Raw genomic sequence first — 15,205 nt, 5'->3', positions numbered from 1 at the left:
ATTTCACCGATAACCCACTCCTTCAATCACTTTGTATCATCTTGCAGCCTTGTAGCTGAACTGGGGAAGGAGAGCGCTTGATTGAATTACAAACACATGCCGTGCGGGCGTCTAAGCACCGCCCGGCTCATAATGACTGTGAATGTGTGGCTCCAGGCAGCCCCGTAAAAACATCAAGCACTATTCTCCCGTCACATAGTCTACTTGCCGAGCACAACAAGGAAGTTATGTGGCTCGCTCTGATAGCGCAAAGCGTAGCTACTTTTGTGAATTAAATAGTTTTATTAGGTTAATATGGTACATATGTTTGTAACCGTTTTAGAAAAGCAATAAGCCACTCGAGGCCCCAGCTTACCGGGTATTTTACACTGGCTGCGGGGTAGAAGACCCTCGGCTGCGCCTCGGGTCTTCCTACGCCCCCAGCCAGTGTAAAATACCCGGTAACCTGAGACCTCTCGTGGCTTATTGCTTAAGTTACGCAGAGAAATATTACTTTTGGTCACATTCTGACCATGTGATTGTGGCCTTTGTTGAATTTTTGACAAAGTTGTTCAAGTCCATATGAAATCACACTCATGGCATCAGATGCGTCTTTGAAAGGCCTTTCTTAGTGTATGTGGTTCAGTGCTATAGTATACTCCAAGCCGGAGAAACAAATACAAAACTAACCCTTTGAAACTGGTAAACATTGAAACTGACAGATCATGCTAGGGTTAAATTAAAAGCACACCTGCTGTTCATTCCTGATTGCAGGTGTTGCCCCGCCCAACACCCCTATAAAAGCCTTCCAGTACCACACTCCTGTTTTCTCAAATTCTCACTCAGTCAGTCAATGCAGCACAGAACAGCGGCATGTCCTCATTGTCCTGTTAGTTATTAGATTTTTAGTTTAGATGTTTTTAGTTGAGAGTGGTTAGAATGGTCCTATGTGGGACTTGCCTAGCTCCTCTCCTTTCTTTTCTCTTCCATTTTGGCTGACATATCCAATTTTGGTTATTCTTCTGATTTACCCCTGAGTTTAAATTCTACTTTAAAATGAGTCATTCTGAATGAAGTGCATGTCATGAGAGTGACTAAGACATATTTACTTGCGCAAGCAGAGCGCACAAGTCATAATTTCGCCCGGTCCGTATGCACCGTCCCAGCCAACCCGCCACTTTTGATGCGTATGCAAATAAAACAGCACATTTGTGCCTGATTTGCTGGGACCAGATTACATAAATGACCATATTTCTTATGTCATCATTGAGAGCTAGTCATACATAATAATATATATATAATCTGTAAAATAAAATGGCAAATTGTGCCTGATTTGCTGGGACCAGAGTACATGGTGTGTGTATATGTATGACTAGCTCTCAATGATAACGTAATAAATATGGTCATTTATGTAATCTGGTCCCAGCAAATCAGGCACAAATGTACTGTTTTATTTGCATACGCATCAAAAGTGTATCCTTCACAGAGATACTGAGATTCCACAGTTTACAGTGGTCGAAAGTACTTGCACGCTCTGCTTGTTAATTAAATCCATGAAATCTATGTATTGGCATTAGTTTTTTGGTAAACTCAAGATTGCAGTGGGGAGTGAATCAGAGCAGTGCAAGTCACTGGCAGGTGCTTCCAGTTGTCTAATTGTGCTGTCCTGATTCTACCAATGCCTTCAGTAATAGTTCTCAAACTTTAGTGCCAAGGAACCCCCAAAATGATATGTATGGCTGTGGACCCCCATCTGAAGATTTGTGCCAGGGACCCCCCAGAAGTGAACATTGATTCAATATTCAACATAGTTTGAAAGAAAAGTTAAATAATGGCTGTATAGTGTATTGCTTCTCCAGGGACTACTTTATGTGGCAGACCACTCTGCCGTGTGCTCGGTGCTCTTAGGTCCTGCGCAGCTGCATTGTATACCCTTGATTGGTGTGTGTTAGTTCTGGCTTTGACCAGTAAAGTACTATAAACCTGAGCTCCCTTCTCCAGTGTTTTATTTTGTTATTAGTTGTGTTGATAGGCCACATACACAACAATGGCTGATCTACAGCCTTAATTTCAGTGCAGTAACCAGTTGCTATTTTTTCAGAGCCATGCACTGTTGTAAAGAGTTTTCAGAAAGAAGAATGTTGCTATATTGCTAAAATCCCAAAAGACAGATGCTTTCCCGGTTTGAATGGGTTAAAGTAGTATGCTGGACCAGTGTGGTCAAAGTCTTATAAAGTAGTATACACACTTTAGTTAGCAGAGCAGTGTGTTGGACATGTCATAATCACAACAAAAATGTAACATTTCAAGTCACTTATCATTGTGGTCATTTTAGTCCTGGGGGGACAGACTAAAGCAACTCATTAAGCAAATAAACATTCTGGATAGTCACTCTTAAAGCAACAGTATATTCCCTGGGGCCCGTTCCACGAAACTTGGATTAGAGATTAAGCCGGGCTTTAACACATATCCTGGTTTAATATATCCTGGATCAGTGCTTAACCGGTTTCATGAAAGCTGGTTGATCTTGCCAGATTAACTTAACCAGTTAACCTGGATATGTTGAGGCTTGATTCGGTTTCAAGAAAGTGATGCTACATAAATTACCATGGAAACTAATGCTTTGGATTTAGCCTGCTCCGGACCAGGCTAACAGCCATGTTTAACCTAATCCTGATGTCTTTACTCACCATTATGCCATGTTTTGTGAAACAGCTCTAAATCCAATGACCCCAATCTTAAACCAATTACTTTTTCCACAGTTAATTCAACACATATGTTCTTATATGGACTCATTTTGATTACACTGCATTCAAATAAAATGAAATCAATACAATAAGATATAATAAATGTAATTATATTACTGAAATAGTGTGACCATGAATCATAATTGTTTCAGAATGACTCATGTGATATGTCATTGTTACTCTGTTATAACACAGATTGTTAGATGTTTGATAATGGGCTATATAAATTCTTGATATTATAAAAAATGGCTGACAAGGTTGCAAGGGTGTTTTCAATTAAGTTAGCGAGGAGAGCAAAATAAAAGCCTGTGTAGGCTTGATTCTTCTAGAGCTTCAGGATGGCATGTCCTTTTTTGCTGGATGTTCAAGACGAAGAGGCGCTGATCTTACGTAGGGCACTGAGAAGGGAAAGGGTGTTTTTTGACAGGTCTGACCCCTTTGCTTTCAATGATGAAAGGTTATATGAGTGATACAGATTTTCGGGGGACGGGCTACGTTACATTTGTAAACTGCTCGCCCCCCGAATTTCTCACCGAACTGCAAGGAGCCAAGCCTTGACAGTACCACAGATGGTGTGTATTGCTATGAGGTTCTTTGCCAGTGGTTCGTTCCTGTACACAGGTGGTGATGCAGAAAAGCTTAGCAAAGCCACTGTGTGCAGGACAATCCACAAAGTCTACCTTGCCCTTAAGGAATTGGCACATAACTTCATCACCTTCCCTGGCCATAGAAACCTCAACATCATTAAGGAGGACTTCTACCAAATTGGCGGTAACATGAATTTAATTCCAGATACTCTTGTATAATGATGTGTATGTGTAACTTTTATAATTAACTATTTATTTGATATCATTTTGCAGACTTTCCAAATGTCATTGGGGCTATAGACTGCACCCACATTAAAATAAAAAAGCCTGCATGTGACCATGAGGGGGATTTTGTAAATCGCAAGTGGTAGCACAGCATCAATGTTCAAGTAAGAATGGCTACGTTTACATGAGCAGTTAAATCCCCTTTTCATTCCGAATAGAAGTTCAATCCTATTAAACGTTGTTATGTAAACACCTACAAAAACTTACATCCGAATGAAAACGCTCGATGCGATCTAAAAACCATTCCGATGTCACTGGCCGGATTACTCAGATTTTCAATGCGATTGAAAGAAATTTGACTCATGTATACACTGCTTCGGATGTAAATTCATTCTGGTCTTTCTGAGCATGCTCCAATAAGGCGCTCATATAAGGCGCGCCGTCGGCGCCGAGGAGTTTGCACATAGAGCGCGTTATTTCGTTCCTTTTTTCAGATCCGAAATCGACAAAAAAAACGTGGAGCAGCAGCAGATGATCTGTGTGTGTGTGTGTCACAGTGTGTGTGTGTGTGTGTGTGTGTGTGTGTGTTCAACGGTCTCTCTCTCTCTCTCTCTCTCAAAAATAACGAGCGACCCGATACAATAATAATCATCAGTGTTGCGTTGCGTGCCCTGGCCGTGCTGTAGATACAAAGTAGTAGTACAAATAAAAACGAGATGATCGCCTTCCCAGGGGAGAAGCGGAGCCGCAGCGGGTGGGGAAAAAAAGACGGTAAACACTAAACATATATGCCCGCGCCGCCCCTATCCAACCAGCAGCCTTCCCTGCCCCGACGCTAATGCGGAATGAAATGATGGGATCTAAAAGTTTCGTCCATGTAAACAATCATTCGGAATGACCATTTCCAATGTAAACACGCACGCAAAAACATTACATCGGATGTATTTTATTCGGAAGTATTTATTCTGAATGATCAGCCTGCATGTAAACGTGGCCAATGACTCATTGTTCATGTTAAATATACGGTACATGAATTACATAGGCTATACATTCAACTAACTTAACACATCTTATTTTACCGTTTCAGATGATATGTGATGCAGACCTTATAATCAGCAATGTTGTGGCACTGTGGCCAGGGTCGGCACATGACGCCAGGATATTTAGATCCTGCACTCTGGGACAGAGACTTGAACTAGGTATATAGTATAGGCCTACCTCACACAATTAGTTTCCAACGTTTTATCCTGCTATATATGCAGTCCTAATTATTGCATTTTTGTTCTCAGGTGAATTCCCAGGCTACCTCCTAGGAGATAAGGGCTATCCGTGTGAACCCTACCTCCTGACCCCATTCCCAAATCCTCAGACCCCTACAGAACAGAAATATAACTATGCTCATGCAAAAACAATTGGGCACGGATTGAGATGACCTTTGGGGTGCTGAAGGCCCGGTTTAATTCTCTCACCCACCTCAGAGTCACCCCGGACAGGGCATGTGACATAATTATGGCATGCTCTGTCCTCCACAACATTGCCAGAATCCGAAAGGAGAGGGTTCCCACAGTGGTGGAGGACAGGGACTGGGATGACATCCCACACCATTACCCTGACAACCCCGAGGGGTCAGTTGTCAGGGAACGAATTGCACTTAATCATTTTCTATGATTTCCCCCCCCCCCCCCTCTTCATGCATGTTTTCTTTTTCCTTTTTGTTATTTTATGTATTTGAATGTCACAAACCTTTCAGTATAGGCCTATGCCCTAAAGCATACTTTATGTTATCCTTATTTGCACCAATAAATACTGAGAGAGATGACATGCATTTATTTATTTCATTTTATTCAGCTGTTTGTCTGTTTTCTCCTATAGGAGAGAGGAGAAAATATGATTAATACATTGTGTTACAGTCATGGTTTCAGTGTGCATTGAAATGATGACCATACTTGCTATCTCCAGTGCCTCAATTTCGAGGTCCACCTTCCTCATCTTCTTCCTCTTGTAGGCAATGTTGACCTCACCCAATTCAATTTGGGTCCTCAGGTGTTTGGCGTATAAATTCCTCACAGTCTGTGAAGTCTGTTAAACACATATCAATTAGTACAGCATGCAGCAGGAATTGGAGGTGAATGTCCTTAAAGGATCGGTTCGCCACTATTATATGGCCTTTGTCATGCTTTAGTATGATATCCGTTCATGAAAACAATAAAAATATTTACATTTGGCGAAACCGCTGCGGAGAACGAGTCATGTAATGAGCTGAGGCACGGTAATATCATTTCCTACAATACCCACAGTGCATTGCGCGACAGACAGACAGGCAGTGAGCCCCTCTCTATGGGCAGCCCCCAGGAAGCTGTCAGCTGAAAGTTTCTCGTGTTTAGAGTTGACTTGAAAGCGATAGAAGTAATAATAATAGCTAATATTTAGCGGTTGTAATAGTAACAGCAGTAGTGGTGGTATAGTAGTTAGTAGTCTCTGATAGTAAGTAGCGTAATAGTAGTGATTTCGAACGTGCGCAGCGTCGGACTCGAAATTCCACTGGCTGGCTTTGTTTTTAGAAATCGTTATGAAGTACAGATGCAATCCCAGCTGTGTGAACCACTTTGGGTGTGCAGTGAACATTTCACCAAAGCAGATATCTTCCAGTTCAACCGCAATCTAATGGAAGAATTGACGCGGAGCATCATCATCATCGAAGCAGAAGTTGCAGAACAGAGGTATGTCATTATTGTCATAATAAACTAAAGCTACAATGCTGTGTACAGTACACCAGACACTGAATGAATGGCGATTGCATTACAGGAGGAGACCACATGCATTTCCTTTCAAAATACATGGTTGTTGTTACACGTGGTTGTTGTTGTGATGTCTATAAATTAATTTGACATACTGAGTGTCTCTGATGCTTACAGCATTATAAAGATTTTGTTGCTGTTTGTAACTGGAACACCCTCCACATAAACGCCACCATTTTTCCTAGCTCTGGTCCATAGCCTCAGAGTAAGGCTATGGAACAGAGCTAAATTTTTCCATATCAAGCTGCAAACTACAAACCAAACATAAAAGCATTTAAAACCGGGAAAGCATCTGTATTTGCATTGGCTATTCAAAAATAGCAGATATACAAGCTCAGTGCGTCACTTGGAGTTGGTGCCGTGCTGCGAGCTTGTACATTTGCTATTTTTCAAATGTTTTGCTAAAATAAAAAACCTTATTGTTTACCATATTGTCTCATGATTGGTCAGAGGCCCATAATTGCATAATACTTTATTTGTTGCAGGAGCTGAGGTCTCGGTGGCTGTCTTCAACTCAAGAGATGAATAAGTGGCTTTCAAGGAACTCCCAAGTATACAGTATATTATATAGATACAATTTACTTTGTATGTTGCTATTGAACACAATCTGGATTGATAAAAGAATGTGATCTCATTTTCAAATATTAGACATGTACTACTCCTAAGCCTTTACCAATATTGTTGTGCAAGTACAATTTTAATTCTGGACTTTTACTTGTAACAGAGTATTTTTATATAGCAATATTGATTAGATCCTTTTTCTTCTGGGATTCTTGCACTGTCCGATTTTTGTAATCTGAGTAGGAGGACAAACTTTGCCTGTGTGGCCTTGTTTTTTAAACCTTATGTTACAGTACAATAAAACACATTCACTGACATAAAGTCACACTTATTTCCATTGTGGTCTTGTTTGTATAAACAGACATGTGAATGATTTGTATCACGGTGGCCTTTGATGCAATATTGACAGTTTGAGCCTCAGAGTATTAGGAATTGGTCAAAATGTATAAATACAATAGGCCTACATGAGAAAAAATAAAACAAACTTGACATCAAATCAACTATCTTTTAATAGTACTGATTTACATAAATCTATAAAAACAGGGGTCTATGGTTGAACTGGAAACTAACAAACTACATGTACAATCATACAAGTGCATTAGTCAGAGGTCACTGAGGCAGGTGGTTCTGCATGATGACATGTCGCTGGAGCAGCTTCTGGCCAGGACAGGAGACGCACATGCTGAGGTGAGACAAGACAAGAGTCAGTAATGGTGAAAGCACTAAATGATTACTGGAATGGACGACTGAGTGTGTAGGCTATGTGCAGTATGTTTCATGTGATGTACACTTGGGTATTGGACTGTTAAGATTACCGACCAAATTAGTAGGTAGGCTACAACTATATCAAATATCAATGATAATAATAAGCAGACTTGGCAACCTGACTTGTAGAAAGTATTCACACAATCATGTTACCAAGATTGCCTTTTTTTACCTTTAGAAATATTGCATGAATCAGAGCCTGTCAGTCAGTAGATGATGCAAAAACACTGATCCATGCCTTTGTTTTTTCTGGGCTTGATTACTGCAATTCTGGACTGCAGAATACTGCCAAAGAAAACAACGGAATCTGTGACCTTCCAACCTACATGACTGCCTTCTATTTCAATGTTTTATGCCTTGCGTTTTTCTCTCCATTGCTCTGTAAAGCACTTTGAGCTGCATTGCATGTCATAAAAGGTGCTATACAAATAGTTTAATTATGAATCAGTGCAAGGCACTTTGCTTGAGTAATTTCAATTTGCACAATGTTGTCATCAGTTTTATAGTATAGTTTGTTGCTTACTTTTGATAATGATCTTTATTTCTTCTTTTGAGATATTACAAAAGGTTAAAAGTCAATTTGCTGTCATCTGTTGTGATTTACAGATACAATTCAATACTACAGTGTGAAACAGTGTGTGAGACACAGTAGGCCTATAGTATAAATGACAGTATATTTACTACATTTTACGGGACTTTGGTTGACCACTGGTCTTTGTAAAAGCATATATAAATATGTGAACCTTTATTGAAAATGATATTCCCTCTAGTTTTCTAGGGGGTCAAACTAAATACAGCAAATACAGTAATGTGCTTTATGTATGAAGTTTGAGTTGAGTATGTATGGCTCACCATCAGTCCATCAAAGACATCTTCAGCTTCATCAGCCTTCTGTAGTACCATCTGGGCTGACCTAAGTGAATGAACGGACACAGGTATAACACTTGAATGTTTACATTGCTAACCCTGAAACATACGAGCCCATGGCTAATACTGTACATTGCTTCAGATGGCATGCCATACATACAGTTTTGAATTGAATGAATGAATAGAAGATGTTTGGACCGAAAAGTTGTAGGCTGAAGCCGTGCCTATATCCTCTGACACTTATGTAAACAATACGGTGTGGCGACACACACACACATATAAGCTGTAAATACATTGAACACTTACTTAAATCTGAATGTCCCTCTTGGTCCATCGGGCTTCGGTTGCAACTTCCAGTTTGAGGCATCCTGAACGCATGTCCCCACTTCTCAGTAAAACAGTCAACACTATCTGGGCTTTTCCTGGGCAGAAAAGTTTGTGTGTGCGACGTACTGGTTCAGGGAAAGCTACTAGCTACTATAGCTAGGTCGCTCCAGCAGGCATCAGTCCATCCACAGCAACTAGCAGTGTTGTCCCCGTCAATGCATTCCTTCCTCCGTATATTTCTGGTTCATAATATAACGACCCTAACGCAGATTCTGCCAATATGTATTTAAAATTATCTCGTCCAAAAACTCCCATGGAGTAGCCATACTGACTTGTTGTTGTGGAGACTAGTAGCCACAACTCGTTGTTGTTGTGTAGGCGAGAGACCGTGTCCTTCGCGGCTAGGCTAGCTACGGCAACCCTACCTGTCCAGTCCCTTGTAGTTTCTGAGAGCCTACCGAGGGTCATCCACTTACGTCACTTTGGGACAAATACGTAAGTGGACGACAGCTTTGAAAGTGCGCCCACGGAGCTACAGACTACCAATGATAATACTCCGGGGTATTTTAGTATATATGCTAATGATAAAAAACACACAGATTAGGTTGAATAGTGGCGAAGTGGTCCTTTAAGTTATATAGGCCAACTCACTGCATTGGCCCGCTGGTGGTCTAAAGGAGGCAGGAATGCAGGTTCCTCCTGTTAGGAAATTATATTTTATATGACAACCACATCATTGACTTCTAAAAATATATTTATTTAATAGATGATAGACAATCTGACATGATACCTCCACCACCGACACAGTCTCCTCATCTGGGCCCCCCCCCCCCGTCCTCCTCCTCCTCTTCAGAAAAGCCCTCAATCTGCAGATTCAATAGAACAGTGGAATTTAGGGTATTGACCTAGTCTTGACAGGTGCTTGTCATTCATTTTGAATACTCACTGGGGCTCCTTCTGGAGGCATCACAAGATTCATGGCCCTTCCGGACACTGCAAGACAATAATGTCAGACCTTTGCATCAGCCAGTCCACATAATACCACTGAATGGTGTTGATTATGTTCTGCATGTGCAGCAGTATGGTACTGAACAAATGTATATACCAACCTGCAAAAAAGGATGAACACCCCTCGGGAGGACAAATGTCAGTGGCTGACCCCCCCTGGACCCCTTCCACCAAGGGCCTGCCTTGATTTAAGGCTAGGGCCAGGTCCTCAGCGGGGGTATAGTCCTGGGTGGAAGGGCCACCGCCCGTGCCACACACATAGTTTTTTTTCTTTATTGCTAAAAATAATAAAAATGAGCAGCATATAAGTGAATAAGTGATTTATCCTTCAATTGTACATTTTATATTGAGACTGCAGGCACTTACCATTCTGTAAAATGTTTTTATGTTTGACCTTGCACTGCTCCCATGTTCTCCTTACACCTCTTGTGTTTGTGCTGTACATTAATAAGTTCATATGAATTAAATAGTGAATGACTTCCCAAAATGCAATCCATTACAGCCATGTCGGCTGTAGGCCTGTAGGTTATGTGCCTTCCACTCAGTCTCAAATTATGATGGAATAATACATTCTGAAAAATCGGTATTGCCATGCCATGCAATCGTGACACTACAGTGCATGCAGACAGATAGACAGATAGACAGACAGACTTAATGTAATGTAACATTTCATGGCGCACAATACATGTAGATTAGTAGGATATAATTCCATACCGTACCGAATCCGGAGCGCACTCGCCTATTAGTTTGGCGTTTGCATTGCGCAAATGAGCTCAGTGCGCTATTTCGAGAAAGTGCCCTTAAAGTTTAAAGGTGATATAGGCAGGTTTTCAGCCAAAAATCAAAATATTTATCTATCTATATTTGTGGCCTTATTCCCTCTATCTTCCCCTATATTTTGATGCTGAGCTGCTGCCCTGTAGACATACACTCTCCCTTTGTCTCCCTCTATGTGTTTGTATCTGTTTATATCCACTGTTGTTTTTGTCTCGGGACGTCAGGAAGTGTGTTGGGAGGAGGGTCTGTGTGGGGGGTGACGCGGAGTCTTAGCCAATCACAGCGCGAGGGTCTGACTGTGTGTTCGACCCAGCAGTATTATAATGAAAACGCAATGCGATTTCATTGCAAGTATAATATTATCCCCATATCTTAGTTTCACCATTGTTCATGTGAAATAGTATGTTTATGATGTAATATGTAAGCCTGTTGAAATTATGAGAATCGCTATGTATAGCGCATGGTTGGGTGGTCCGGCCGGCTTGAAGCTTGCATTCAACCCGTGCTCGCCAACGGTGACAAGCCGTCGCTCATCATAGCAATTTTTCTTCATTGCAATGAATAACCGTGGACAAAGTAGTTCACATGAACGATGCTGTAGTGGCTGGGGCATTTGAGGGGCAATATGTTTTATATGCACGATTACAAATGAAAGATAATTGAATTGAGAGCCAGTGAGTCTGCTCCACTACTTCCTACTTCCTCATTTGCGGGACTCGTCGTGTCAGTCTTGTGATATTGTGATTACGCTACAGTTACCCTTAAAAAAACATGTCAACTCAATGTCATTGTTGTAACTATGATATCGATAGAAATTCATAATTTTTTAATGTCATATTTAGCCATACGAGCGCAATATCCATAGCGTCCCTCCCAGCAGCAACAACAACCCCATAGCCTGAAGTGACCTGGCTCAGCCAATAGAATGACGGGGGGAGGGGGGTGGAGCTAGATTTTAATTTGTTTGGAAACACTCGATCAATGCTGTGTACAAACACTGGAAACTTGTCTACAATACCTTTAAGCTCGTTTGGAACTATAGCTCACCCTCCACGGTCTATATATATAATATGCTTTACAACTTACGCGTTCAATCTGTCGGCAATATTTTGCCACGCTCTCTCCCTCCCCTTGTTAATAGCACTTGTGTTTCCTTTCTTTTTTATGATTTCTTTAGCTTCCTCGTAGTAGATCATTAAACTCTCTTGCTCCTCATCTGTGAACGCCGCAGCTCTCCCTGTAGATTGGTTCATGATTGGTTTCGCTCAAGGAATCTATGATCGGCATTATGGCTTTTCAAGGAATGCGTGCATGCGCTTGTAAGCGAGGCTTGCTGAGCCCGGCTCGCCAAATCCGCCAATTCTGAGCCTCGCTTGGCTTTAGTGGAACGGAATAAACCAGGCTGTAAAGATCAGGATTTAAAAAGCCTCGCTTTGGCCTATATCCTGGATTAGTTAATCCAAGATTCGTGAAATAGGCCCCTGGACGGAACTACAGGCAGTTTTTTAAATAAAATAAAATCAAACTTTCACCCACTTCTAGTGGTCAGAGGCCAAAGTTTCCAATATAAAGGGTGTTCAAACTTCACAGACACCTGTTTGGGGGTTTAGGAACAGTTTCTGAGACTTGTGGACATTGAAAAAAGGAAATCCCATTTGGATAAAAAGGTTTTAACATTAAACAAAGACCTCTTGAACCAAATGTCGGAGAAATATTTTGCTTGCACCTTTAGAAGCACGTGTTTCAGACCTTTAATTTTAAATAAGCTAGCTAACCCTATGGTTAATAGTGGTGTTACGCAGAGAAATATTACTTTTGGTCACATTCTGACCATGTGATTGTGGCCTTTGTTGAATTTTTGACAAAGTTGTTCAAGTCCATATGAAATCACACTCATGGCATCAGATGCGTCTTTGAAAGGCCTTTCTTAGTGTATGTGGTTCAATGCTATAGTATACTCCAAGCCGGAGAAACAAATACAAAACTAACCCTTTGAAACTTGTAAACATTGAAACTGACAGATCATGCTAGGGTTAAATTAAAAGCACACCTGCTGTTCATTCCTGATTGCAGGTGTTGCCCCGCCCAACACCCCTATAAAAGCCTTCCAGTACCACACTCCTGTTTTCTCAAATTCTCACTCAGTCAGTCAATGCAGCACAGAACAGCGGCATGTCCTCATTGTCCTGTTAGTTATTAGATTTTTAGTTTAGATGTTTTTAGTTGAGAGTGGTTAGAATGGTCCTATGTGGGACTTGCCTAGCTCCTCTCCTTTCTTTTCTCTTCCATTTTGGCTGACATATCCAATTTTGGTTATTCTTCTGATTTACCCCTGAGTTTAAATTCTACTTTAAAATGAGTCATTCTGAATGAAGTGCATGTCATGAGAGTGACTAAGACATATTTACTTGCGCAAGCAGAGCGCACAAGTCATAATTTTGCCCGGTCCGTATGCACCGACCCAGCCAACCCGCCACTTTTGATGCGTATGCAAATAAAACAGCACATTTGTGCCTGATTTGCTGGGACCAGATTACATAAATGACCATATTTCTTATGTCATCATTGAGAGCTAGTCATACATATAATCTGTAAAATAAAATGGCAAATTGTGCCTGATTTGCTGGGACCAGAGTACATGGTGTGTGTATATGTATGACTAGCTCTCAATGATAACGTAATAAATATGGTCATTTATGTAATCTGGTCCCAGCAAATCAGGCACAAATGTACTGTTTTATTTGCATACGCATCAAAAGTGTATCCTTCACAGAGATACTGAGATTCCACAGTTTACAGTGGTCGAAAGTACTTGCACGCTCTGCTTGTTAATTAAATCCATGAAATCTATGTATTGGCATTAGTTTTTTGGTAAACTCAAGATTGCAGTGGGGAGTGAATCAGAGCAGTGCAAGTCACTGGCAGGTGCTTCCAGTTGTCTAATTGTGCTGTCCTGATTCTACCAATGCCTTCAGTAATAGTTCTCAAACTTTAGTGCCAAGGAACCCCCAAAATGATATGTATGGCTGTGGACCCCCATCTGAAGATTTGTGCCAGGGACCCCCCAGAAGTGAACATTGATTCAATATTCAACATAGTTTGAAAGAAAAGTTAAATAATGGCTGTATAGTGTATTGCTTCTCCAGGGACTACTTTATGTGGCAGACCACTCTGCCGTGTGCTCGGTGCTCTTAGGTCCTGCGCAGCTGCATTGTATACCCTTGATTGGTGTGTGTTAGTTCTGGCTTTGACCAGTAAAGTACTATATAAACCTGAGCTCCCTTCTCCAGTGTTTTATTTTGTTATTAGTTGTGTTGATAGGCCACATACACAACAATGGCTGATCTACAGCCTTAATTTCAGTGCAGTAACCAGTTGCTATTTTTTCAGAGCCATGCACTGTTGTAAAGAGTTTTCAGAAAATCATATGTTGCTATATTGCTAAAATCCCAAAAGACAGATGCTTTCCCGGTTTGAATGGGTTAAAGTACTGTAGTATGCTGGACCAGTGTGGTCAAAGTCTTATAAAGTAGTATACACACTTTAGTTAGCAGAGCAGTGTGTTGGACATAATCCAACAAATAATCACAACAAAAAATTAACATTTCAAGTCACTTATCATTGTGGTAATTTTAGTCCTGGGGGGACAGACTAAAGCAACTCTAAAAATAAACATTCTGGATAGTCACTCTTAAAGCAACAGTATTCCCTGGGGCCCGTTCCACGAAACTTGGATTAGAGATTAAGCCAGGCTTTAACGCATATCCTGCCTTAATATATCCTGGGTCAGTGCTATCCCGGTTTCATGAAAGCTGGTTGATCTTGCCAGATTAATTTATATGTTGAGGCCATTCCAGGTTACCATGGAAACTAATGCTTTGGATTTAGCCTGCTCCGGACCAGGCTAACAGCCAGGTTTAACCTAATCCTGATGTCTTTACTCATCATTAAGCCATGTTTTGTGAAACGGCTCTAAATCCAATGACTCCAATCTTAAACCAATTACTTTTTCCACAGTTAATTCAACGTATATGTTCTATATGGACTCATTTTGATTACACTGCATTACAATCCGCAGAGTAGAGTCTACCTTGCCCTTAAGGAATTGGCACATAACTAACATCACCTTCCCTGGCCATAGAAACCTCAACATCATTAAGGAGGACTTCTACCAAATTGGCGGTAACTTGAATTTAATTCCAGATACTCTTGTATAATGTTGTGTATGTGTAACTTTCGAAATTAACTATTTATTTGATATCGTTTTGCAGACTTTCCAAATGTCATTGGGGCTATAGACTGCACCCACATTAAAATAAAAAAGCCTGCAGGTGACCATGAGGGGGATTTTGTTAATCGCAAGTGGTACCACAGCATCAATGTTCAAGTAAGAATGACTCATTGTTCATGTTAAATATACATGAATTACATAGGCTATACATTCAACTAACTTAACACATCTTATTTTACCGTTTCAGATGATATGTGATGCAGACCTTATCATTGTGGGCTCGCTACAGCGAGCACACACTAGTTATTGCCAGCCTATATTTATTTATTTATT

The 15,205-nt window shown here is 40.8% G+C and overlaps 1 long non-coding RNA gene across 1 annotated transcript; it reads right to left on the bottom strand.

The window, feature by feature from the left end:
* Positions 1-7,504: 7,504 nt before the first annotated feature.
* LOC308335041 lies at positions 7,505-9,162 on the bottom strand. Its single transcript, XR_013965961.1, has 3 exons — positions 8,836-9,162; positions 8,515-8,575; positions 7,505-7,579 (listed from the first exon to the last, which is right to left on the bottom strand). It is a non-coding gene; the product is annotated as an uncharacterized lncRNA (long non-coding RNA).
* Positions 9,163-15,205: the final 6,043 nt, after the last annotated feature.

Source organism: Protomyctophum bolini (assembly GCF_963924005.1).
Source record: "Protomyctophum bolini genome assembly, chromosome: 20".
Taxonomy (NCBI): Eukaryota; Metazoa; Chordata; class Actinopteri; order Myctophiformes; family Myctophidae; genus Protomyctophum; species Protomyctophum bolini.
Note: the sequence above shows the minus strand (reverse complement) of the source record. Positions and strands in the feature narration are given on the sequence as shown.